General features: G+C 37.2%; 1 non-coding gene across 1 annotated transcript; it reads right to left on the bottom strand.

The window, feature by feature from the left end:
- Positions 1–14,696: 14,696 nt before the first annotated feature.
- On the bottom strand, positions 14,697–14,803 carry LOC132537163 (U6 spliceosomal RNA). Its single transcript, XR_009548626.1, has one exon. It is a non-coding gene; the product is annotated as a U6 spliceosomal RNA (small nuclear RNA).
- Positions 14,804–25,367: the final 10,564 nt, after the last annotated feature.

Here is a 25,367-nt window from a genome sequence, read left to right as displayed (position 1 = left end):
TTCTTTGTGTCCAGGGTTATCACTGGTGCTCAGTTCTGGTAATGTGAATCCACTGCTCCTGGAGTCCATCCCTCCCCCATTTTACTGGATAGGACAGAGAGAAATTGAGAGAGGAGGGGGAGGTAGAGAGAGAAAGATAGACACCTTCAGTCCTGCTTCACTGCTAGTGAAGTGATCTCCTCCTCATCCCCACTGCAAGTGAAGCAGGTCTGCAGGTTTCTGTTTTTCTCTCCCCCTCTCTGTCTTCCCTCCTTTCTCGATTTCTCTCTGTCCTATGCAACAACAGCAATGATAACAATAAAAATAATGACAACAACAAGGGCAACAAAATGGGAAAAATTGCCTCCATGAGCAGTTGATTCATAGTGCAGGCACCTAGCCCCAGCAATAACACTGGAGACAGGGAATAAAAAAAGAAAAAGAGAAGAGAAACACAAAATAAAACTTGCACCAAAGCAAAGGACTCTAGGGAAATGGACAAAAAGGTGAAGAGGCTTGGTATATGAGTAGAAAGGAACTTAAGCTGGGATTAAGAGTGTTTTTCAGACACCTATCAAAGGGAGATGAAAGATTGTATTTATGTGTCAACAGCAGTGTTGCAAACCATTAGCCCTACAATAAAGTTAGTTTAAGGTGGAAAAAAAAACCATTTTGTACTGAATCTTAGACTCTGAAAAGCTATCACAGGAATGGGGAAGCTGAGAAAAGGGACAGACTGGAGGGTTCCACTTGTGATGACACTAGAATTTTGATAGTAGGTGTGATAATTGGTATATATACACAAATCTAGATGTAAGACTACATCCCTAAAATTCTGTGGTATTGTAAACCACTGTTAAATCAATGCAGAGGAAAAATGTCTTACATTAGAAATAAAACTTAAAGTAAATTTCAACTACAGGAAAACATTTTTTGTAAATGAAAAATTTACGGAAAGTGATTTCATTATACACATGCATTGTTATTTATCTTTCCTATAAATACAGTCCATCTGAGTAATGGAATTAAGATCATAAAGTTGCTCTTGTTATATGTATGTTTCTGTGTGTGTACTGGGGATTGTCTCTATGTGTGTGTGTTTTCTGTGTGTGTACTGGGGAGGTGTGATAAGTAAAAAATAAACAAATACATAAAATAAGGGAGTTGGGAAAGGTTACACTGAAAAGGAAATTTTACTTAATGCTTAGATTTAGCAAATAGAATAATAAGAAGAGAGGGTAGCATGAAAAGAGAAGCACATACAGATGATCTGGGACTTATATGTGAAAAAAATGAGGGGCAAACTCAAACAGATGAAAATGCAGCTTTAAGAACTTTTGATATTAGCAACTGGATTTTGACTTTTATCAGTTCTATACCAGTGTCTCTTAACAATATATTCCTCCTAAACCCTGACAACACACCTGTTGCATAATGCCCTAAGTATGACACATTACATAAACACTCAATTATATATTTTTTTATTTTATTTTTTTATTTAAGAAAGGATTAATTAACAAAACCATAGGGTAGGAGGGGTATAACTCCACACAATTCCCACCACCCAATCTCCATATCCCACCCCCTACCCTGATAGCTTTCCCACTCTCTATCCCTCTGGGAGCATGGACCCAGGGTCATTGTGGGTTGTAGAAGGTGGAAGGTCTGGCTTCTGTAATTGCTTCCCCGCTGAACATGGGTGTTGACTGGTTGGTCCATACTCCCAGTCTGCCTCTCTCTTTCCCTAGTAGGGTGGGTCTCTGGGAAAGTGGGGCTCCAGGACATATTGGTGGGGTCTTCAGTCCAGGGAAGCCTGGCCAGCATCCTGATGACATCTGGAACCTGGTGACTGAAAAGAGAGTTAACATACAAAGCCAAACAAATTGTTGAACAATCATGGACCCAAAACTTGGAATAGTGGAGAGGAAGTGTTAGGGGGACACTCACTGCATACTCTAGTGTACTTCTGCTTTCAGGTATATATTTTGCAGTAGTTTATGGATATGTGTGGACATATGCTCTCTCTCACAGAAACTGGTGTATATCTAGGTTTTGGGACTTTGTTAGAAAGTGAACCACCTGAGATGGAATTAGAGTATACTATGAAAGGAAAGGTCTCACCAGAGTAATGAAACTGAAGGGTTGTCATTCCACACGTGAAGTCTCTGGACACAGTCTGAGCTGAAGCATGTTGAGGTGGCAATCGTTGTGTTGATTAGGTTGTGATAGGCAGATGCAATATTATTTGATATGGATTGGGAGAGGCATATGGGAAAGTGGGCCCTATCTAAGGGTTCCAGGACTGGGGGAAGTAGAGGCTCTATAGTGGAGATGTGAGGTTCCTGCTGTCTTAGGGTTCCAAAAGACAATCGATAGTTAATGTTATCATCACATTATTTGGTAATTGGGTTTACTTTGAAAAGTCCTTTTGTTAGGGTTTGCTGTACAGTACCCAGTATCTTGTATATAGCTGTGCTATTGGTTGCTTCTGATCTACTTGGTCTAGGCTTTTGAGAGAGTCTGCATATCAGTTACACAGCCTATATATTAAAAAGACTTAGTCTGTGTTTTGAAAAACTTTGAGACATACAATTGATTTTCTCCCTCTCATATTAATTAACTAGTGATTTATATGACTACATTTTACTGGGAGTGTATATAAACACCATTCCTACCACCAAAAGACTGTGACCCATCCCTCCCACCAACTCCCACCCCCCACTGGCCCAGGAAACTGCATGTCTACCCCTCACCACAGGGTTTTTACTTTGGTGCCCTACTTACAATTTTGTGAGGTCCTGCTTTTATTTTTTTAAGTGATAAATACTTTAGGTTATTGCCATTTCTATTATTTCTCTGTAACTCAACATTTCCTGGCCAATTCATTGTTGTAAATTGGACAATAATAAAACTTAGAATGTTGCTGTATATAATGCAGTTTACTTAGAAATATCTCTTCAATGTCATCCTTGGCTCAAAAAAATGCCACTGGTATTACTTGAGATAAAATGAGTAAATGGGTGGCTAAAATGTTCCTTTATGACTTTTCATCTCTGTGTTTTCTTTTATCAAAAAATAGAAACAACAGAAAATAAAGGCCAAGGTGTGCTTTTTGGGCAAGTATTAAGACTATAGTTTGCTATCCTTCATGCTTTTACCAGAATAGTTCTGATTTATGTCTATTTTCTTGGTATAAATGATAGTGTTCCTGTTCTTCCTCAAAATTTCTAGACAACAAATTGTGTATATAGTCACTCTAACCAAACTATCTTAGTTTTTCAAGGTACTCTGATATAAACTCTAAAAGTCATTAAAAATATTTAGATAAAAATATCAAAGATATCAAGGCTCCAAAAAATATGTATGATAACGTATACAGAAGTTGAATTCAAAGGGGCTTATCAGTTCATGGCTATTTTTCTCTTTGTAATGATCACTATCCCAGGGAAGGATTGTAAATTGTCAACTTAAAATGACAATATTACTATTGCTTCACTGCTAGTGAAGTGATCCCCTCCTCATCCCCACTGCCAATGAAGCAGGTCTGCAGGTATCTGTTTTTCTCTCCCCCTCTCTGTCTTTCCTCCTTTCTCGATTTCTCTCTGTCCTATGCAACAACAGCAATGATAACAATAATAATAACTACAACAACAAGAGTAACATTAAGGGCAACAAAATGGAAAAATTGCCTCCATGAGCAGTTGATTCATAGTGCAGGCACTGAGCTCCAGCAATAACCCTGGAGGAGGAAAAAAAAAAAAAAAGAAAAGAAACAAACCTAGAGAAGGAAAACACAAAATAAAACTATATATACAGCTATAAGAAATGATGACTCTACAACATAGAGGTAACTAAAGGGAATCACATTGAATCGAATAAGGCAGAAGGAGGAGGATGGGCACTGGGTGATCTCACTCACAGATGGGATCTAAGAAGCAAAGTAAAGGATAAGACAGTGTGAACCCCCAATGGGCTGTAAAAGTATATCACAGCTTGTTATGAGTAACTCTATATCTAAAAAAATTTCATCTTGTAAAAGGAAAAGAGAACAGAAAACTAAAATTTTCTGGGGAAATGCTAATCACAAGTGAATGTTTTCTACAAATGAAAGGTGGAAAAATGAAAGAAATGGGAAGAATAATGAAGAATGGAGACAAAAGGAAAGAATCATTTGAGATAAAAGTAAAAAATTTAAACATTTCAAATAGAATTATTATATAATAATTTTGTGCTAGAATTAATAATTAAAATAATTGAAAAACAGCAATGAAAAGTATATTTGCCTATGAAAAGTGAGTACAGAAGAAGAAATTAACACTTTATATATATGTACACATATATTCTGATATAAAATTGAGGGCATTAATATTTTTTTGACATATTTCTTAAGAATTTTCTATAATGAAAATACTTTTAAAGTCAAAAAGTCTAAATATTATTTACAATATAGGCATTCTGTATAATAAAATTCTATAAAGAAGTCACATTTTATTGTCCCAGATATTTATTGTAAACCAACCTGTCATTTACAACTTAAATGTAGGGAAAATAATCTGTCCTGTAGGGTTCAATGTGATTGAGTTCACCTGTGTGATATAAAATGCATTTTTATTAGTATCTGTGGCTATAAAGTCAATAAAAGGAACAGCAGTCTTCCCCCTAGAATGCTCACCTACTGCAGCTTTCAACTTATTATATAGCAAAGAGGAACAAAATACTCATAGTAACAATGTATTTTTAATAGGTTCTCAAGCTGTCCCTTTCACAAAGAGTTGTGGCTGAATACAGATGTGGCTGTTGTGAAGCTTTATATAGGTGGAGGAGTTGAACAAAAACCAGGTAGGGAGACATTTATCTAACACAAATGCGTGGGTTTTCAAGGCATAAAGCCTACTGATTTTGCCACTGGGTTACTAGCTCTTTTTTTTTTTTTTCCTGAATTCAGCTCAAATTTCTTGGCCAACATGTTTTCTGAAATGTAATGCAAAGATTATCAAATGTAAATGTTGGAAATAAAGGAAGATACGAAAGGGAACTGACAAATAATATAGATACAGGATTAAAAACATCATCAGACTCAAAAAGTGTGTATTCATCAACTTAAATTAAATATTTAAATGTAAACTTTACAGTGGGACATAATAATATACGATTGTACTTAGAAAGTGTATTTCCTATTGGTAGTGGCTAGATATTAGACTAAAAAAGTCTCCTTTGTCTCACTATAATTTTATAGTCCAGTCCAATGTTTTCTTTGACTTGAAGAGTTCTGTTGATTGTACAATTGTTGAAATAGCAATTTCCCTAAATCCAACTAAAAATGGCCTTTAGATAAAGGAAGAGGTTGTCAGCTAATGTAAATATCTAAGACTACAGGGCAATTAACAAAACTAAGTGATGAGGACTTGATGTTTACTGTCTATAATTCTTTACATATAGGGCTCCATTAAAAATATTAATTAATTAATTAATTTATTCCCTTTTGTTGCCCTTGGTTTTTTTAAATTGTTTTAGTTATTATTGATGCCATTGTTGTTGGATAGGTCAGAGAGAAATGGAGAGAGGAGGGGAAGACAGAGAGGGGGAGAGAAAGATTAGTCACCTGCAGATCTGCTTCACCTCCTGTGAAGCGACTCCCCTGCAGGTGGGGAGCCGGGGGCTTGAACCGGAATCCTTACGCTGGTCCTTGTGCTTTGCGCCATGTGCGCTTAACCCGCTGTGCTAACACCTGACTCCCCCTGTCTACAATACTTAATTTACCCTTTGATTTGATACTATTAAATTCAAAGAAAAATATTTCTCTTGTGAAAAAAAATAGCAAAATCCTGATTTAAATAAGTCCAGGAAGGCTTGAAGAGTGTGCTTACACACATCCAATCAATAAACAACATAATCCAAAAAGTCCCTACCTCTTTGACTGTATGTTTAGTCACCTCTCCAGTCAACAGGAAAAAGAAGGCCCTTCAGAGAAGATGTGAGGGGATGCAAGCTTTTGATTTGGGAAAGTGTATATGAATCTCACTGTGGTAATGTGAGATATAGTCTCCATTCTGTCCTCTTTTCTATTACTCATTTCCAAATAAACTCCATGTATTGAAATATCTTCTCACTTCTGTTTAATATCTATACTCCGCTATAAGAAAATACAACAGTGTTAGGAGGGGCATTTAAGAAAATACAACAGTGTTAGGGGGGCATTTAGTGATAACAAACTATCTCTTTTAATGTATAAGAAACCACAGGAAGTAGCAGTGATTATGTTTTATTAAGGGTAGCTAGAAAGAATAGTGTGAGTGTAAATTACTACAACCCCCATAGGAAACAGTTTGGTGATTCCTGAAAACTTAAGTGAACCTATCATATGACCTAGCAATTCCTCTCCTAGGTATCTCAAAAACACCTATACAAAAAGATCTATGCATATCCAGGTTTGAGACAGAGCTATTTGTAATAGGCAACACTTAGGAATGACCCAAGTGTACAACGACAGATAAATGGCTAAAGAAATTGTATACAGCTGTTAAAAATGATGTCTCTATTTCAACATGAATGGAATTAAAGGGAATCATGTTGAATGAAATAAGCCAGAAGGAAAAGGATGAGCACTGGATGAGCTCACTCAGAGACAGGATCTAAGAAGCAAAGTAAAGGACAGATAGTGTGGACCCCCAATGAGCTGTAGTATAGTACAGCAGTTTTAGGGGATCAGAAGTCAAAGGAAAGAGCACTAAGGGGAGGTTGGGGCCCTAATTTCCTTTGGTGGAAGAGTATGATATGATAATTAGGCTGAGCTTGTAAAATACCAATACCTACCTTGGGGAAATGTAGAAAATACCCTTGCCACAACATAAATGTTATAAATCAACATTTCCTCAATAAAGTAATTATTTGGGAGAGAGAGAGACAGAATGGTGTTCAGTGCTTTAAGTTTCAGATGTTTCAGGAGATTCTCAAATCTAAGTCCAAATTGAGAATGAAAAATCTTTTATATTAAACTATAACAAAAAAGAAATCTCAGATTGCGAAACAAACTATAGCAAGGTGTGTAGAGTATCTATTTGCATTCTCTAAACTGGTACCTAAAGTAGAATTTAAATATGAATCTTTCAAAGGCAGTGTATAAGTGTAGAGCATAATTACAAGCCAGACTCTAACATCCATGTGTTTGTGCTGGTATTTGAACTCGACCTAGTACAGATTACAGATGATTTGACCTGATAATTATGTTCGTAGTCATTCCAGAAGGCCTAAATGAATCAATGTATACAAAGTCCCTGAGAAAGCACATAGTATATGCTAGGTATTATTTACTTAATATTCAGTAAAGAATAGTCTCCTTCCCCCCCTTTTTAAGGAAAAAAGGCAGTCATTTTTTAATCCCTAGAATAAGGCTAATAATAATAATAATAATAATAATAAAAGCTTTGCTGACTGGTGTGGGAATAGATAGCATAATGGTTATACAAACAGACTGTCATGCCTGAGGCTCCAAAGTCCTAGGTTCAATCCACCATACCACCATAAGCCAGAGAAAAGCAGTGCTCTAGTAAAAAATAAAAATTATATATATATATATAAATATACATATACTTTTCAGCCACCAAGTTGCAGATGGCTACCATGATGCGAACCTGACTTTCCAGGGTGGACTACCTCACCAATGTGCCCTGGAACCCCACCTCCCCAGAGCCTTACCCCACTAAGGAAAGACAGAAACAGGCTGGGGATATTGATCATTTGTCAATGCCCGTGTCCAGTGGAAAAGCAAGTACAGAAGCCAGACCTTCCACCTTCTGCTCCTCATAAAGATCTTTGTCCATACTCCCAGAGGGATAAAGAATAGGGAAGCTTCCAATGGAGGAGAGGAGATATGATATGGAACTTTGGTGGTGGGAATTGTATGAAATTCTACCCCTCTTATATCACAATCTTGTCAATCATTATTAAATCACACACACACACACACACACACACACACACACACACACAGCTTTGTTGACTGAGCCATTATTGAAGTAGAAGTAAATATGGAATTGGAAAGATCTGGGTACAAAGCCACTTCTGAAGTATTTAATAACTGTTATCTCAGATCCTAAACTTTTCTTTTTATCCTTTTATTGAGGAGGGGGTTAATGAATATACAGTACAGTTGTTGAGATATGGGTAAATTTTCTCAGCTCACAATGATAGATATTTCTTTTATTGGGGGGTGATTAATGGTTTACAGTAGATAGTTGTTGGCACATGTGTAAAATTGATTTTTTTCTGTAAAATACTCTCACCCCCAGTGCAGGTTCTTCTCCACCATCATGCACTAGGACCTGAAAGTCTCTCTGCTTCACTTCACCCCTAGAGAACTCTGGAACAGTACACCAAACCCTGTTCAACTTATACTTTGTAGTAGTTCCCCTCTCTGTTCTTTTATTATTATTATTATTATTAATTTATTTATTTCCTTTTGTTGCCCTTGTTGTTTTATTGTTGTAGTTATCATTGCTGTCATTGTTGTTGGATAGAACAGAGAGAAATGGAGAGAGGAGGGGAAGACAGAGAGGGGGAGAGAAAGATAGACACCTGCAGACCTGCTTCACCACCTGTGAAGTGACTCCCCTGCAGGTGGGGAGTCAGGGCTCGAACTGGGATCCTTATGCTGGTGCTTGTGTTTTGTGCCACCTGTGCTTAACCCGCTGCGCTACAGCCTGACTCCCGCTCTCTCTGTTCTTATTTCTCAACTTCTGTTCATGAATGAGATCATCCCACATTCATTCTTCTCCTGGCTTAGCAGACCTTAAACTTTCTTAAAATTTGGCATAATGATTCCTAATTTCATAAATCTATGATGAAGATTCAAATTAAAATGTGTGTAGAAGGTAATGCTCTAAATGGCCTTTACAACATTTACCCTTTGGTGTTACCTCTGCGGTTGTTCCCTTTTATGAAAAAGAACTTAGTAATGTAGTTAATATTATTAATGAGCTACTCTTAAAATAGGAAGATTGTTTAGGGTAGGAGCTGGGGCTGACCTACTCACCGAGCCTTTTAAATTACAGCTTCCTTCAGCTGGGGACAAAAGGAGAAAGAGAGATTTGAAACAGAAAACAGGCTTGATACTCTGTTGTTGGTTTTTAAAGATGGTAAGATGGAGGAGTCCTGTAGGAGGGAATCTAAGAAGCTTTCTGCAGTAGAAAGCAGCCTCCAACATAAAACCAATAAAAAAGAAGTAAATTTTCTGAGGCAGTTTATTTTTGATATGTAGAAGCTTTTAAATATGACCTGCCTATATGTTCTCTTCAGTTTCCCAGGGCCATGGAGCTGAGTCTCTGAATACATCTTGGATATAAAGCTCCTTAAGTAATTCCTGTTTTTTTTTTTTCTTTTTCTATGTATTTTATAGTTTCTGGCTTACCATATCTTAGACTTTAATCTACTTTGAGTTAATTTTGGTGCATGGTGTTGACTAATGGTCTAACTTCATTTTTCTGTATATGGAAGCCCAGCTTTCCCAACTTCATTTGTTAAAGAGGCTTTCTTTTCCTTCAGCTGGAGGAAGCTGTTTATATTGGGCTATTGGAAAAGTCATAATGCATTTTCTATGTAAAAATGTATAATGACTAGGGAGTTGGGCAGGAGCTCAGTGGATAAAGCGCATGTGTCACGAAGTGCAAGGACTGGAGTAAAGATCCCAGTTCCAGCCCCCAGCCCCCGCCCTGGCTCCCCATCTGCAGGGAGGTCGCTTCATAAGCTGTGAGGTGAAGCAGGTCTGCAGGAGTTAATTTTTTTCTCCCCCTCTCTGTCTTCCCCTCCTCTCTCCATTTCTCTCTGTCCTATCCAACAATGACAACATCAATAACTACAACAACAATAAATTTTAAAAAAGGGCAACAAAAGGGAAAAACAAAAATATACATCAAGACTTTTCAGACAATCTAATATATATTACATATCTGACAGGAGACTGATGTAAAAATTTTACAAAGAAATAAAATTGCTCAACAACAAAACAATGAACAGTCAGCCATCAAATAGGGAAAAGATGTGAACAGACAATTCTCTAGAGAAGACATCCAGGTGGCCGACAGACATATGAATAAATCTGTATCATGTCATTAGAGAAATGCAAATTAATGCCACATTGAGATGTTCGCCTCATACCTACAAAAATGCTCTTTATCAACAAAACAGGAAATAACAAGTGTTGAAGAGAACATGGAGAAAAAGAAGCTCTGGTGTACTGTTGGTAGAAAAATAAATTAGTGCATATCCTGTGGGAAACAGTTTGGAGAATATTTAAATGAACATGACAATGCCCTATGATACAGTAATATTACTGCTTAGAGTTATATATTGAAAGGACACAAGTAATAATTAAAAAGATATATATGTTTCTATGTTTATAGATCTACTGTTTACAATAGGTAAAGGATAGAAATAAGTGCCCAACAATAGGTGTGACTAAACTAGTTGTGATATATATATACAGTCAAATAGAATAAGATTTATTACTTGGAACAAAATGGGAGGGAATGGAGGTGATTATGCTTAGTGAAAAAAGTAAAGAGGTAAAGGATAACTACTGGATGGTGTTGTTCATATGTGGAATATATATAACTAAGGTATAAGAACTTGCGAGAAAATGGTAACCAACTATCTTTTTGACTTTGTGAAAATTAAGGTTGTTGAGTGATGGTAAAGGGGACACAGAGCTTTGGTGAAGGGTATGGTGATTTATTCACCATGGGTATGTAAATACTCTAAAAATTTTATAATTTTGTAAAACACTGTTAAAGTACTAATAAAATTTATTTTAAAATGGAGCCTCAGATCTATAGCTGCATGGAAATTATTAAAATCTGCTTTTTGCTTTTTCTTTTTTTCTTTTTACCAGAGCACTGATCAGATCTGGCTTATGATGATACGGGGGATTGAACTTGGGGCTTCAAACCTCAGGCATGACAGTCTGTTTGCATAACCATTATGCTATCTAATTCTGCTAATAATATGAATGAGATTGGAAGCAGACTCTTCCCCAGTGTCTTTAGGAAACACTATACAATCAAGCTGAAACCTTGATTCTTTATCTCTGTGCAGACCCTATATATTGTATCACATAATCTAGGTGTGGAGTAGGCTATTTTATATATCTATTTTATATCTATTATATATATATTTATATATATATCTCTCTTATTTCTGTGAGGTTATAAGGAATTGACTAGTTCATGATTACAAAAGCTGGTCAAGTCTAAGGTCTATAGATGGGTAACTGGAGGTCCAGGTTAACCTACAGAGTATGTAATTGAGGTTCAAAGGCCTGCAGACTTGAGCATCAAGAAGAATCCCCTTGTTTTAGTTCAAGCACAGTAACAGGAATAACCAACCCATCAGGCAACAGATGCTTCCGTTCATTCAGAGAGTTTCCAGTCTTTTTGCTTTAATGAAGCCTCCAACTGATAGTGGGAAACTCACTTAATGTCATTTCAGAGCCAGTATAAATAATTAAAATTAAATGTAAGGTAGTGATTTTCATATCACAGTGAAATGCAAAGATAGCTTACTCTAAGATTTTTCATTTTAAAGTCATCATTTATTTTATTTTATTTTTTAGCTTTATTTTTTTCATCACTCCCATCACCAAAGGTCTGTGTCCCCATCCCCACTCCCATAGATAACCACTGTAGTTCTCCCAGTCTTGAAAATAGGATGATGTTTTGTCTTTTTCACATTTGTATATTCAATTGTCTATATTCTACATTTGAGTGAAACCATTCTGTAGTTGTCCTTCACTTCATTACTTGCTTCACTGACTATAATCTTCTCCAGTTCCATCCACCTTATCCCAAAGGACACAATATCATCTATTTTTATTGCTACATAATACTCTGTTGAATATATGTCCCATAACTTTTTTATCTAGTTATCTGTGGAAGGGCATTTCGATAGTTTCCAGGTTTTTGTTATTGTAAATAAAGCCGCTATAAACTTGGGGGTGTAGATATCCCTTTGAATCAGTGTTGTTATGTCTTTCAGGTATATGTCTAGCAGTGGAATTGCTGGGTCATATGGCATTTCCATTTGTATTTATTTAAGCATTTTCCATACTGTTCTTCAGAGTGGCCACACCAGCTTACATTCCCACCAGTAATCAGTAGAGTTCCTTTCTTTTCACATCCTTTTCAACACTTACCTTCTCTTGTTTTACTGATGGAGTCTGTTCTAATAGGTCTGACGTGGAATCTCAATGTTGTTTTAATCTGCATTTCTCTGATGATGAGCGAATTAGAACATTTCTGCATATGTATGTGGCCATATGTATCTCTTCTTTAGAGAACCATCTATTCATGTCCTCTGCCCACTTTTTTTCTTTGTTGGGGGAATTAATGGTTTCCAGTCAACAGTAAAATAAAGTAGTTTGTACATGTGTAACATTTCTCAGTTTTCCACATAGCAATTTAACCCTCTCTATGTCCTCCTCTGCCATCATGCTCCTGAACCACCTCTGCACGCCCTCCCCAACCCCCAAACACCTCAAAGTCTTTTACTTTGGTGTAATACACCAAACCTAGTTCAAATTGTGCTTTGTGTTTTCTTATTTTTCAATTTATTTTTATTATTATTAGTGATTTAATAATGATTGTCAAGATTGTGGGATAAGAGTACTGCTGGGGAATTATGCAGATGCAGTCATATCTGCCAAGCTGACCCCTCAGGCTAGTGCCAGTTCCCACAAGAGTTGGGACATTCTCGAAGTGCCTTTACCTGGGTGGTGAATCCCCCACCCCCGCCTGGTTTTTTACCTGGGTGGTGCCCTTAGCGGGGACTACCATTTTTGGCTAGCTCCACGTGGCCCGAACCACTGTGCTCTGACCCAACCCTGAGGTGCCCTGCCAATAAATTGTGTTTCCTTTCCACTTGGATCCTCTCTTTTCCGCATCCCGCCGCCGCAAAGTGACAGAGTACAATTCAAATCGATAGAGTTTACAGTCAACAATATTTATACACCTTTCCCATATTTGGGAGCTACTCTCTTCCCTGATCCAGATTTTTGGTCCTTTTCCAGCTATGGCATCATCTCCCCAGACAATAACTTGGATCCACCTGCATATCACATTTCAGGCTCAGGGAAAAAAAAAAAAAAAAAACTAGTATAGCCACAGGCCCTTTGGAATATAACTAAAACATGCCTATGAGCTATCTACAAAATGGAGGACCCTCCAACTCTTCATCTGCACTATTCCAGCCTTTAGGTCATGATTAGCCAACAACTTGTTTGGCATTGTATGTTAACTTTCTTTTCAGCCACCAGGTTCCAGATGCTAGCATGATGCCAACCAGACTTCCCTGGATAGACAACTCCACCAATGTGTCCTGGAGATCTCATCCCCAGAGCCTCACCCTACTAGGGAAAAAGAGAGGCAGGCTCTACATGGGTCGACCTGTCAATGCCCATTTTCAGCAGGGAAGCAATTATAAAAGCTGGACCTTCTACCTTTTGCATCCCACAATGACCTTTGGTTCATATTTCTAAGGGGTTAAAGAATAGGAAAGCTATCAGGGGATGGGATGGGATATGAAATTCTGGTGGTTGGAATTGTGTGGAGTTTTACCCTCTTACCCTATGCTTTTGTCAATTTCATTTTTATAAATAAAAATAAAATAAAAGAGGAGTACAACTCATACAATTCCTACCACCAGAGTGCCATATCCCATCCCCTCTATTGGATGTTTCCCTATTTATCATTCTGGGAATATGGACCAAAGATCTCTTTGGGGTGCAGAAGGTCAGTGGTCTGGCTTCTGCAATTGCTTCTCCGCTGAACATATTCTGTTAACTTTTTAATTGAGTTTCTCTTTTTCTTTTTGTGGAGCTGTAGGAATTCTTTATATATGTTTGATATTAACCAGTTGTCTGAAGTCTAGTGTGAAAACATATTTTCCCATTTGCTAGAATTTTCTTTTGATGTGCAAAAGCTTTTTAATTTGATATAGTTCCATTTATTCATTTTTGTTTTTATTTTTTTGCCCATGGGCAGAGTCTCCAAATGCATCTTTAATGTTGAGGTCCTGAAATGTTTCCCCAATGCATTCTTCTATCTATATATTTTATAGTTTCAGATCTAACAAACATATCTTTGATCCATTTTGAGTTAATTTTTCTGCATGGTACTAGGTGGTGGTCTAGTTTCATTTTTCCTCATATGGTTGTTTAATTTACCCAACACCATTTATTAAAGATAAACCCCTTCACTGAATAGGTTTGGCCCCTTTATCATAAATAATGTATATACATATATATGGGTTTAGTTTTAGGCTCTCTATCCTGTCCCATTGATCCATGTATCCATTTTTGTTCCAATGCCATACTCTTTTAACAACTATTGCTTTATAATATAAATTGAAGTCAGGAATTGTGATGTTTCCATTTTTTGTTTCTTTTTCCTCAGGAGAGCTCTTGATATTTATGTTTTTTTATAACTCTATACAATTTTTTGGATGAGTTGTTTAATTTCCTTGAAATATGTTGTTGGAATTTTAATAGGGATTATATTGAATTTATAGATTGCTTTTGGCAAGACTGCCATTTTAATATTTACTCTTCCAATCCATATACAGGGGATGTCCTTCCATTTCTTTGTGTTATCCTCTACTTCTTTTAACAATGTCTTATAGCTTTCACTGAAAAGTTCCTTCATCTCCTTTGTTAGACTTTTTTTGAATTTAAAAATATAGAACACTTCACAAATTTCCATGTCATCCTTGTGCAGGGGCCATACTAATCTTTTCTGTATCATTCCAATTTTAGTATATGTGTTACCAAAGTGAGCACCCTTTGCTATATTTATTTGTAGGTATTTGATCTTTTTGGATACAATTGTAAATGGGATTGCTTCCTTGAGTTCCCTATCCTCTGGCTCATCTTTTATTTAAAGAAATGCCACAGATTTATTAGTACTGATTTTGTAACCTGCTACTTGACTGAATTTATTGGTGATTTCCAGTAGTTTTTTTCAGAGTTTTAGGGGTCTCTCAGGTCTCTAACATTTTATTATGAAAATCATCAAACAGACATAAATAAAATAATAAATACTCACAACCACTGATTATTTTTTTTTTTACTATTTATCTTTTATTTTTATCTTTATTGGGGGATGATTAATTTATATTATGGTTGTTGACACATGGGTAAGTTCACCATGACAGGTGTCTACGAAACCTTCTCATCCACAGCCTAGGTCTTTTTCCATCATCAGTTAAATTTCAAAAAATGCAACCATTTTGTGTGCATTTCTTTCATTATTTTTCAAGTTTAGTTTTAATTCTTCATTAATACTAGCTCTGAAATGATTTTTTCTTTTTTTTTCTTTTTTTATTTAATAAAGGATTAATTAACAAAACCATAGGGTAGGAGGGGTACAACTCCACGCAATTCCCACTACCAAATCTCCATATCCCACCCCTTCCCCTGATAGTTTTCCCACTCTCCCATCCCTCTGGGAGCATGGACCCAGGGTCATTGTGGGTTGCAGAAGGTAGAAGGTCTGGCTTCTGTAATTGCTTCCCCGCTGAACATGGGCATTGACTGGTTGGTCCATACTCCCACTCTGCCTCTCTCTTTCCCTAGTAGGGTATGTCTCTGGGGAAGCAGAGCTCCAGGACACATTGGTGGGGTCTTCAGTCTAGGGAAGCCTGGTCAGCATCCTTATGGCATCTGGAACCTGGTGACTGAAAAAGAGAGTTAACATACAAAGCCAAACAAATTGTTGAGCAATCATGGACCCAAAGCTTGGAATAGTGGAGAGGAAGTGTTAGGGGGTTACTCACTGCATACTCTAGTGTACTTCTGCTTTCAGTTATATATTTTGCAGTAGTTTATGGATATGTGTGAACATATGCTCTCTCTCACAGAAACTGGTGTATATCTAGGTTTTGGGACTTTGTTAGAAAGTGAACCACCTGAGATGGAATTAGAGTATACTATGAAAGGAAAGGTCTCACCTGAGTAATGAAGCTGAAGGGTTGACATTACTCACGTGAAGTCTCAGGACACAGTCTGAGCTGAAGCATGTTGAGGTGGCAATCATTGCGTTGTAGGTTGTGCTCGGCAGATGCAATGACCTAGCACGTTATGACTGGGCTCTCCTCAATCGCTATCAAACAGGCCATGGCCAGTGTGCCACTATGTTCCACCGCTGGGGAGCCAGAGACGACCCGAATTGCCCCTGCGGCTACAGACAGACTATGACCCACATAGTCAACGACTGCCACCTCTCCAGATTCAAAGGAGGTCTCGAAACTTTACATCAGGCCCAACCTGATGCTGTTGACTGGCTACGGAAGAAGGGCAAACGCTAGAAGAAGAAGGCAGATGCAATATTATTTGGTATGGATTGGGAGAGGCATACGGGAAAGTGAGCCCTATCCAAGGGTTCCAGGACTGGGGGAAATATCGGCTCTATACTGGACATGTGAGGTTCCTGCTGTCTTAGGGTTCCAAAAGACAATCGATAGTTAATGTTATCACATTATTTGGTAATTGGGTTAACTTTGAAAAGTCCTTTTGTTAGGGTTTGCTGTACAGTATCCAGTATCTTGTATATAGCTGTGCTATTGGTTGCTTCTGATCTACTTGGTCTAGGCTTTTGAGAGAGTCTGCATATCAAATACACAGCCTATATATTAAAAAGATTCAGTCTGTGTTTTAAAAAACTTCGAGACATATAATTAATTTTCCCCCCTCATATAATTAACTAGTGATTTATATGACTACATTTTACTAGGAGTGTACATAAACACCATTCCCACCACCAAAAGACTGTGACCCAACCCTCCCACGCACTCCCACCCCCCACTGACCCAGGAAGCTGCATATCTATCCCTCTCCACAGGGTGTTTACTTTGGTGCCCTACTTACAATTAGCTCAGGTCCTGCTTTTAGTTTCCCTTTCAGATCTTCTTCCTCAACTTCTGTTGATGAGTGGAATCATCCCATACTCATTTTTATCTTTCTGACTTAGCTCACTTAACATAATTCTTTCTAGCTCTGTCCAGAGAAGGTGGGTTCATTGTTCTTGATAGCTGCATAGTATTCCATTGTGTATATATACCAAAGCTTTCTCAGCCACTCATCTGTTGTTGGTCACCTGGATTACTTCCAGGTTTTAGCTATTATGTGCTGCTATGAACATAGGACTAAGCACCTCTTTTTGGTTGGGTGTTATGGAGTCCTTGGGGTATAACCCTAGGAGAGGAATTACTGGATCATATGGAAGGTCCATGTCTAGCCTTGTGAGAGTTTTCCAGACTTCTCTCCACAGAAGCTGGACCAATTTACATTCCCACCAGCAATGTAAAAGGGTTCCTCTGTCCCCACAACCTCTCCAGCATTTGTTGCTGCTTTCCTTTTTGATGTATGCCATTCTTACAGGAGTGAGGTGGTATCTTAGTGTTGTCTTAATTTGCATTTCTCTGACAATCAGTGACCTAGAGCAGTTTTTCATATGTTTGTCAGCCTTTTGGATCTCTTCTGTAGTGAATTTTTTGTTCATATCCTCTGCCCATTTTTGGATGGGGTCATTTGCTTTTTTGGTGCTAAGTTTGCTGAGCTCTTTATTTATTTTGGTGATTAGTTTCTTGTCTGAGAAATGGAAAGATATCCCATGCTCATGGATTGGAAGAATAAATATCTTCAAAATGAATATTCTCCCCAGAGCCATATACAAATTTAATGCAATACCAATCAAAGTTCCAACAAGCTTCTTTAAGAGAATAGAACAAACACTACAATCATTTATCAGGAACCTGAAAACACCTAGAATTGCCAAAACCATCTTGAGGAAAAGAAACAAAAATGGAGGCATCACACTCCCAGACCTTAAACTATATTATAAAGCCATCATCATCAAAACAGCCTGGTACTGGAACAAAAATAGGCACACAGACCAGTGGAACAGAATTGAAAGCCCAGAAATAAATCCCCACACCTATGGATATCTAATATTTGATAAGGGGGCCCAAAGGATTAAATGGAAAATGGATTCTCTCTTCAAAAAATGGTGCTGGGAAAACTGGGTTGTAACATACAGAAGAATGAAATTGAATCACTTTATCTCACCAGAAACAAAAATAAACTCTAAATGGATCAAATACCTGGATGTTTGACCAGAAACAATCAAATACTTAGAGGAAAACATTGGTAGAATACTTTCCCACCTATACCTCAAGGACATCTTTGATGAATCAAACCCAATTGCAAGGAAGACTAAAGCAGAAACAAACCATTGGGACTACATCAAATTGAAAAGCTTCTGCACATCCAAAGAAACTATCACACAAACAAAGAGACCCCTCACAGAATGGGAGAAGATCTTCACATGCCATACATCTGAAATGATTTTTAAAGGAAACTGAGAAATCATACAATTTGCAAACTAAACTCTACCTTTTGTTTTACTTATATTTTTAAACTGAGAGACCAGAAGGACATGCACCTTTTAATGAAGTAGTTGGTATCAAACTCAGGATGTATGTGCTGTACTACTGACTTATCATCTGGTTCCCAAATATTTTGTTTACTTTTCAGTTGAGACACAGGAATCTCTCTTATAGACAGCCACTATACCGAAGCTTCTACAGTATTTCCCTGTAGCAGCAGCATCTGGAGAACATAGTAATGCACCTCACCTCCATAGTTTTCTACGTTAATGGGTTTGGGCTACATTATGAGATTTAGTGTGTCTAATGGGCTGATGCTGCTAGACCAGACTCTATACTTTGAAATCCATATCATGTACTTTTCAAGACTCAGTTTAGATTGTTGTTTTCAGTCAAGGCTTCCAGTGTCTCTTAATGCCCTCTGTATCTTTATTTTTGCTCTTTAATTGGCCTTACTTGGAATGTTCATCCTACACTTCTGCACTATAATGTTCCTACACATGACCACAGAATTTGAAATCAGATCTAGAGGGATGTAGAAGTCACACAGGCTCCTAAGCTAATTATGGGCCCCAGATCACATCAAATCAATGAGGTTTACAGTCAACAATATTTATACCCCTTCCCCATATTAGGGAGCTACTGTCTTCCCTGATCCAGCTTTCTGGTCCTTTTCCCAGCCATGACATCATCTCTCCAGACAATAACTTGGATCTACCTGCATATCAGATTTCAGGCTCAGGGGAAAACAACAACAATAAAACAACAAAAATAACAAAACACTAGTATAGTTACAGGCCCTTTGAAATATAACTAAAATATACCTACTAGCTATCTACAAAATGGAGGACCCCCCCAACACTTCATCTGCACTATTCCAGCCTTTAGGTCCATGATTGTTCAACAATTTGTTTGGCTTTGTATCTTAACTCTCTTTTCAGCCACCAGGTTCCAGATGCTAGCATGATGCCGACCAGACTTCCCTAGACTGACAACACCACCAATGTTCCTTGGAGCTCCGCTTCCCCAGAGCCCTTCCTCACCAGGGAAAGAGAAAGACAGGCTGGGTGTATGGATCGACCTGTCAATGCCCGTGTTCAGCGGGGAAGCAATTACAGAAACCAGACCTTTCACCTTCTGCATCCCACAATGATCTTGGGTCTATACTCCCAGAGGGTTAAAGAATAGAAAAACTTTCAGGGGAGGGAATGGGATATGGAGGTTTGGTGGTGGGAACTGTGTGAAGTTGTACCCCTCTTATCCTACAGTTTAGTCAATGTTTCCTTTTTTATAAATAAAAAATTTAAAAAAAGAGAGAAAAAAAAGAAATAGATGATTAGGGCTGGAGGTATAGTACTGCGGTTACACAACAGGCTTTTTGTGTTTGAGACACAAAAGAGAGGTCTCAGATTCAATCCCTAGCACCAGTATAAGCCAGAGATGAGCAGTGCTCTGGTAATCAAAATCATCAGAAAAAAAATGAATGATTCTAGTACAATATAACATTTCACCTGTGAACATCTCAATTTATCCCCAAAACATGTATATATACAGATGTGCATGTGTTCAAACATATACAAACTCACCCCAAAATAAGTTTCTAGCTCTTTATGGGAAAGGAAACATACCTGATCACTCTGTATAACTAATGAAGTTAGTAACACCACCTTCACCTATTAATCACTAATTAAAAATTTGTGGGTGAAATAAATAAGGGACTTCACTGAATTGCTATGTCTCATGCACAGATGGTTTTTCTAATAGGTATATTAAAAACTACATCTGGTCAGGTTTTTACCCTGACTCAGTATATAAGTGGCATGCAAAAAAACATTAGGTGAATATTTTATAGTGAATGGACAAATTAAAGGCTATAAAAATTCATCTTCAAATTGCTTCCTCTCTTTTCAAAACACCTTTGAAGCAGGATATAACACTCAGATACATATTCCTAGAAAGCTATGGGAAAAAATAAAAATCATAAACTAACTTAAATAGTAAAATAAAATATGTGGAAAACACTAACTGCAGGAAGCAGATGTTATGTCCTGAGGGTCAAAGTCTACTTGCATTAAAAATAATGAAACTTTCAATAAAATAAAAATAGTCCACCAACTACTCTGTACTTCAAGAAGGAACTCCTTTGTAAAGTGGAGATAATGATAGCAACACTCTTACAAGTTTGTAGTAAGGGTTCAAAAAGATAACACTTTCAATTTTGGTCCATACTCCTAGAGGGATAAACAAAAGGGAAGTTTCCAATGGAGAGGATGGGACACAGATCTCTGGTAGAGGGAACTGTATAGAATCACACCCCTGTTATTGTTATACCCCTTACAATCTTGTAAATCAATATTAAATAACTAATAAAAAATAAAACATAAAAAGATAATAATTGTTTTCCTTCCTCCCTTCTTTTCTCCCTTCCTCCTCCTCCTCTTCTTCCTCCTCCTCCTCCTCCTCCTCCTCCTTCTTCTTTTACCAGAGCACTGCCCGGCTCTGGTTTATAGTGGTGTGGGGGGATTGAACCTGGGAATTTGGAGCCTCAGACATGAGAGTCTCTTTGCATAATCATTATGTTATCTATCCCTAAAAGATAACAGTTTCAAAGTACTTCAAGAACTCTACTACTTTAGAGGTGGTGCAGTAAAGTTAATATATATGATACAACTTTATGAAATATATATGTGTGTGTGTGTGTGTGTGTGTGTGTATGTGTTTATGTCATATTTTTGTCTTATGGGCTCTTGAAAATACCATGTTCAGATAGAAACAGTTGGTTCCTATGTTTTCTTTCTCTTGCTTTTTAAATTTCTTTATTGGGGGATGAAAGTTTCAACAGTAAATACAATAGTTAGTACATGCATAACATTTCTCAGTTTTCCACATAACAATATTACTCCCACTAGGTCTTCTGTCATCCTTTTTGGACCTGTACTCTCTCCCCTACCCCCACACCAGAGTCATTTGCTTTGGTGCAATACACAAACTCTAGGTTCTATTTGTGTTTCCTCTTCTGATCTTGTTTTTCCACTTCTGCATGAGAGTGAGATCATCTCATATTCATCCTTCTGTTTCTGACTTATTTCACTTAACATAATTTCTTCAAGGTCCAAGGTCCATCCAAGATGGGCTGAAATCAGTGAAGTCACCATTTTTAATAGCTGAGTAATATATATATCACAACCTGCTCAGCCACTCATTTGTTGTTGGACACTTGGGTTGCTTCTAGGTTTTGACTATTACAAATTGTGCTTCTATGAACATAGGTATACATAAATCTTTTTGGATGGGTGCGCTGGGTTTCTTAGGATATATCCGTAGGAGAGGAATTGTAGGATCATAGGGTAGGTCTATTTCTAGCCTTCTGAGTGTTCTCCAGACTGCACTCCACAGAGGTTGAACCAATACATTACCAACAGCAGTACAAGAGGGTTCCTTTAACCCTACAACCTCTCCAGCATTTGCTGCTGCTACCTTTTCGATGTATGACATTCTCACAGGAGTGAAGTAGTATCTCATTGTATTTATTTATTTTATTAATCAAAGACTTGGAGCATTTTTTCATGTGTTTCACAGCCTTTTGGATCTCTTCTGTGGTGAATATTCTGTCCAAATCCTCTCCCCATTTTTCGATGGGGTTGTTTGTTTTCTTGTGGTTGAGTTGGCAAACTCTTTATATATTTTGGTTATTAGTCTCTTGTCTGAGATATGGCATGTAAAGATCTTCTCCCATTCTGTGAGGGGTCTTTTGGTTTGGGTAGTGGTTTCTTTTGCTGTGCAGAAGCTTTTTAATTTGATTTAGTCTCATAGGTTTATACTTGCCTTAGTCTTCTTTGTAATTGGATTCGTTTCATTGAAGATGTCTTTAAAATGTATGTGAAAAGAGTTCTGCCAATATTTTCCTCTAAGTATCTGATAGTGTCTGGTCTAACATCCAAATCCATGATCCACTTGGAATTTACTTTTGTGTTTGGTGAAATATAGTGGTTCAGTTTCATTCTTCTCCATGTTTCAACCCATTTTTTTCCAACACCATTTGTTGAAGAGACTCTGCTTTCCCCATTTAATAGTCTGGGCCCCTTTGTCAAAGATTAGATGTCCATAGGTGTGGGGCTTAGTTCTGGGCTCTCAATTCTATTCCACTGGTCAGTGTGTCTATTCATGTTCCAGTACCAAGCAGTTTTGATGACAATGGCCCTATAATACAATTTGAGATCTGGGAGTGTGATACCACCATTTCTGTTCTTTCTTCTTACAATTGTTTTTGCAATTCTGGGTCTTTTCTGGTTCCAGATAAACATTTGTAGCACGTCTTCTATTCTCCTAAAAAATGTGATTGAGATCTTGATGGGGATACCATTAAATTTGTAGATGGCTCTGGGTAGTATATTCATTTTGATAATGTTAATTCTTCCAACCCATGAACATGGAATATCTTTCCACTTGTTTGTGTCTTTTTCAATTTCCTTGAGTAGTGACTCCAAATTTTCAGTATACAAATCTTTCACTTCTTTGGTTAGGTTTATTCTTAGATATTTTATTGTTTATATTGTGTATTGCTGTAGAAAAGGGAATTTATTTCTGGAATTTCCTCTTCTTCTAACTTAATGTTTGCATAGAGGAATGCCCCTGATTTTTGAATGTTAATCTTGTAGCCTGACACCTTACTGTATTGCCTAATGATTTCCAAAAGCTTCTTGCTAGAATCCTTAGAATTTTCTATGCATACTATCATGTCACCTGCACATAGGAAGCAATTAACTTCTTATCTTCCAATATGTATGCCTTTAATTCCTTGCTCCTGCCTGATTGCTATGGCAAGAACTCACAACACTATGTTGAACAATAATGGTGATAGTGGGCAGCCCTGTCTAGTACCTGGTCTGAAGGAAAATGCTTCCAGTTATTCACCATTGAGTATGATGTTGGCTGTAGGGTTGTTTTGTATAGACTCCACTATCTTCAGGAATTTTCTGTCTATTCCCATTTTTTGGTGTTTTGATCATAAAGGGATGTTGTATTTTGTCAAAGGCTTTCTCTGCATCTATTTATATGTCCATGTGTTTTCTGGTCTTGCTTTTATTGATGTGGTGGATCATGTTGATTGATTTACATATATTAAACCAACCTTGCATGTCTGGGATAAATTCCACTTGGTCATGATGAACAATTTTTTTAATAGACTGCTGTATCTGGTTGGCTAGAATTTTGTTCAGTATTTTAGCATGTATTTTCATCAGAGATATAGGTCTGTAGTTTTCTTTTTTGGTTGTGTCCCTGTCTGTTTTTGGTATCAAAGTGACATTTTGGAAGACTTTAAAAGTAAAGGTATTAGTTCTTCTTTGAAGGTTTTATAGAATTCATTTGTAAAACCATCTGGTCCAGGATTTCTATTCTTGGGAATATTTTTGATAATTGTTTCAATTTCATTAGCTGTGATGGGCCTGTTCATATTATCTAGTTCCTCTTTATTTAATTTTGGGAGTTCGTAGGTATCTAGTAAATCATCCATTTCTTCTAGGTTCTCTAGCTTGGTGGCATATAGATGTACATAGAAGCTTCACATGATATGTTGAATTTCTGCAGTGTCTGTTGTGATATCTCCACTTTCATTTACGATCTGATTTATTTGAGTCTCACCCTTTTTCTTCTGTGTGTCTGGCTAAATGTTTGTCAATTTTATTTGCTCTTTCTAAGAACTAACATTTATTTTTGTTGATTTTTTTTGTATGGTTTTCTTATTTTCAATGTTATTTATTTCTGCCTTAAAGTTAGTTATTCTGGTTGCTTTAGGGTTCTGGTTGCTTTAGGGTTCCTTTGTTCTTCTATGTCTTTAAGGTGTGCAATCAGGTTGTTTATTTGTGCTTTTTCTTGTTTCCTAATGTGTGCTTGTATGGCTATGAAGTTCCCTCTAAGTACAGAGTTAGCTGTGTCCCAAATATTTTGACTACTTGTACCTTTATTGTCATTGAAGTTTTGAAACATTTTGATTTCTTCCTTTTTTTCCTCTTTGACCCAGTAGTTGTTAAGTAGTGTAATGTTGAGCTTCCACATTTTGTGACTATTACTAATCTTTTGTTGATTGTTAAGTGTTAGTTTAATTCCACTGTGGTCTTAGAAGATGCTTGGGATGATTTCAATGCTCTTGAATTCGCTGATGCTGTCTTTGTGGATTAACATATGGTCTATCCTTGAGAATGACCCATGTGGACTTCAGTAGAATGTGTATTCCTGTTTTTTGGGATGAATGACTCGGAAAATGTCCAATAGTTCTAGTTTACCTATCTCCTCATTTAGCTCCCTCAAGTCATTATTGATTTTCTGCCTGCATGATTTGTCAAGTTGAGAAAGTGGGCTATTGAAGTCCCCTACTATGATTATGTTGCTGTTAATATACTGCTGTAGCTCTTTCAGTAAATATTTGATGCATTTGATGGCTTCTCAATGGGTGCATAGATGTTAATAATTATTAATTCCTCTTGATTGACTGATCCTCTGAGCATTAATTAATGTCCATCCCTATCTTTTAAAATTTTATTTATTTTAACATCTATCATGTCAGATATGAGAATAGCTGTTCCTGCACCTTTTTGTGGGCATTTGGCTTATATGAGAGTTTTCTATCCTTTCACTTTGAGTCTGTGTTTGTATTGTTGAGTTAGGTAGGTTTCCTGTAGACAGCATATTGTTAGGTTGTGTTTTCTGATCCATCTTCCTACCTTTTACTAGGTGAATTCAGGCTAGTGACATTTACTGATATCAACAATTGAAGCTATTTTAACGCCATTCTTGTAGATTTTTAGAGTGTTCTGATATATGGCCTTTTTATGGTGGTCTGACTGTTTATAGGAGACCTTTCAGAACTTCTTTCAGAGCTGCTTGGTGATAGTTGATTCTGTCAACTGTTGCTTGTCTGAGAAGGTTTTTATGTCTCCATCTAGTGTGAATGACATTCT

Source organism: Erinaceus europaeus, chromosome 2 (genome assembly GCF_950295315.1).
Source record: "Erinaceus europaeus chromosome 2, mEriEur2.1, whole genome shotgun sequence".
NCBI lineage: Eukaryota > Metazoa > Chordata > Mammalia > Eulipotyphla > Erinaceidae > Erinaceus > Erinaceus europaeus.
Note: the sequence above shows the minus strand (reverse complement) of the source record. Positions and strands in the feature narration are given on the sequence as shown.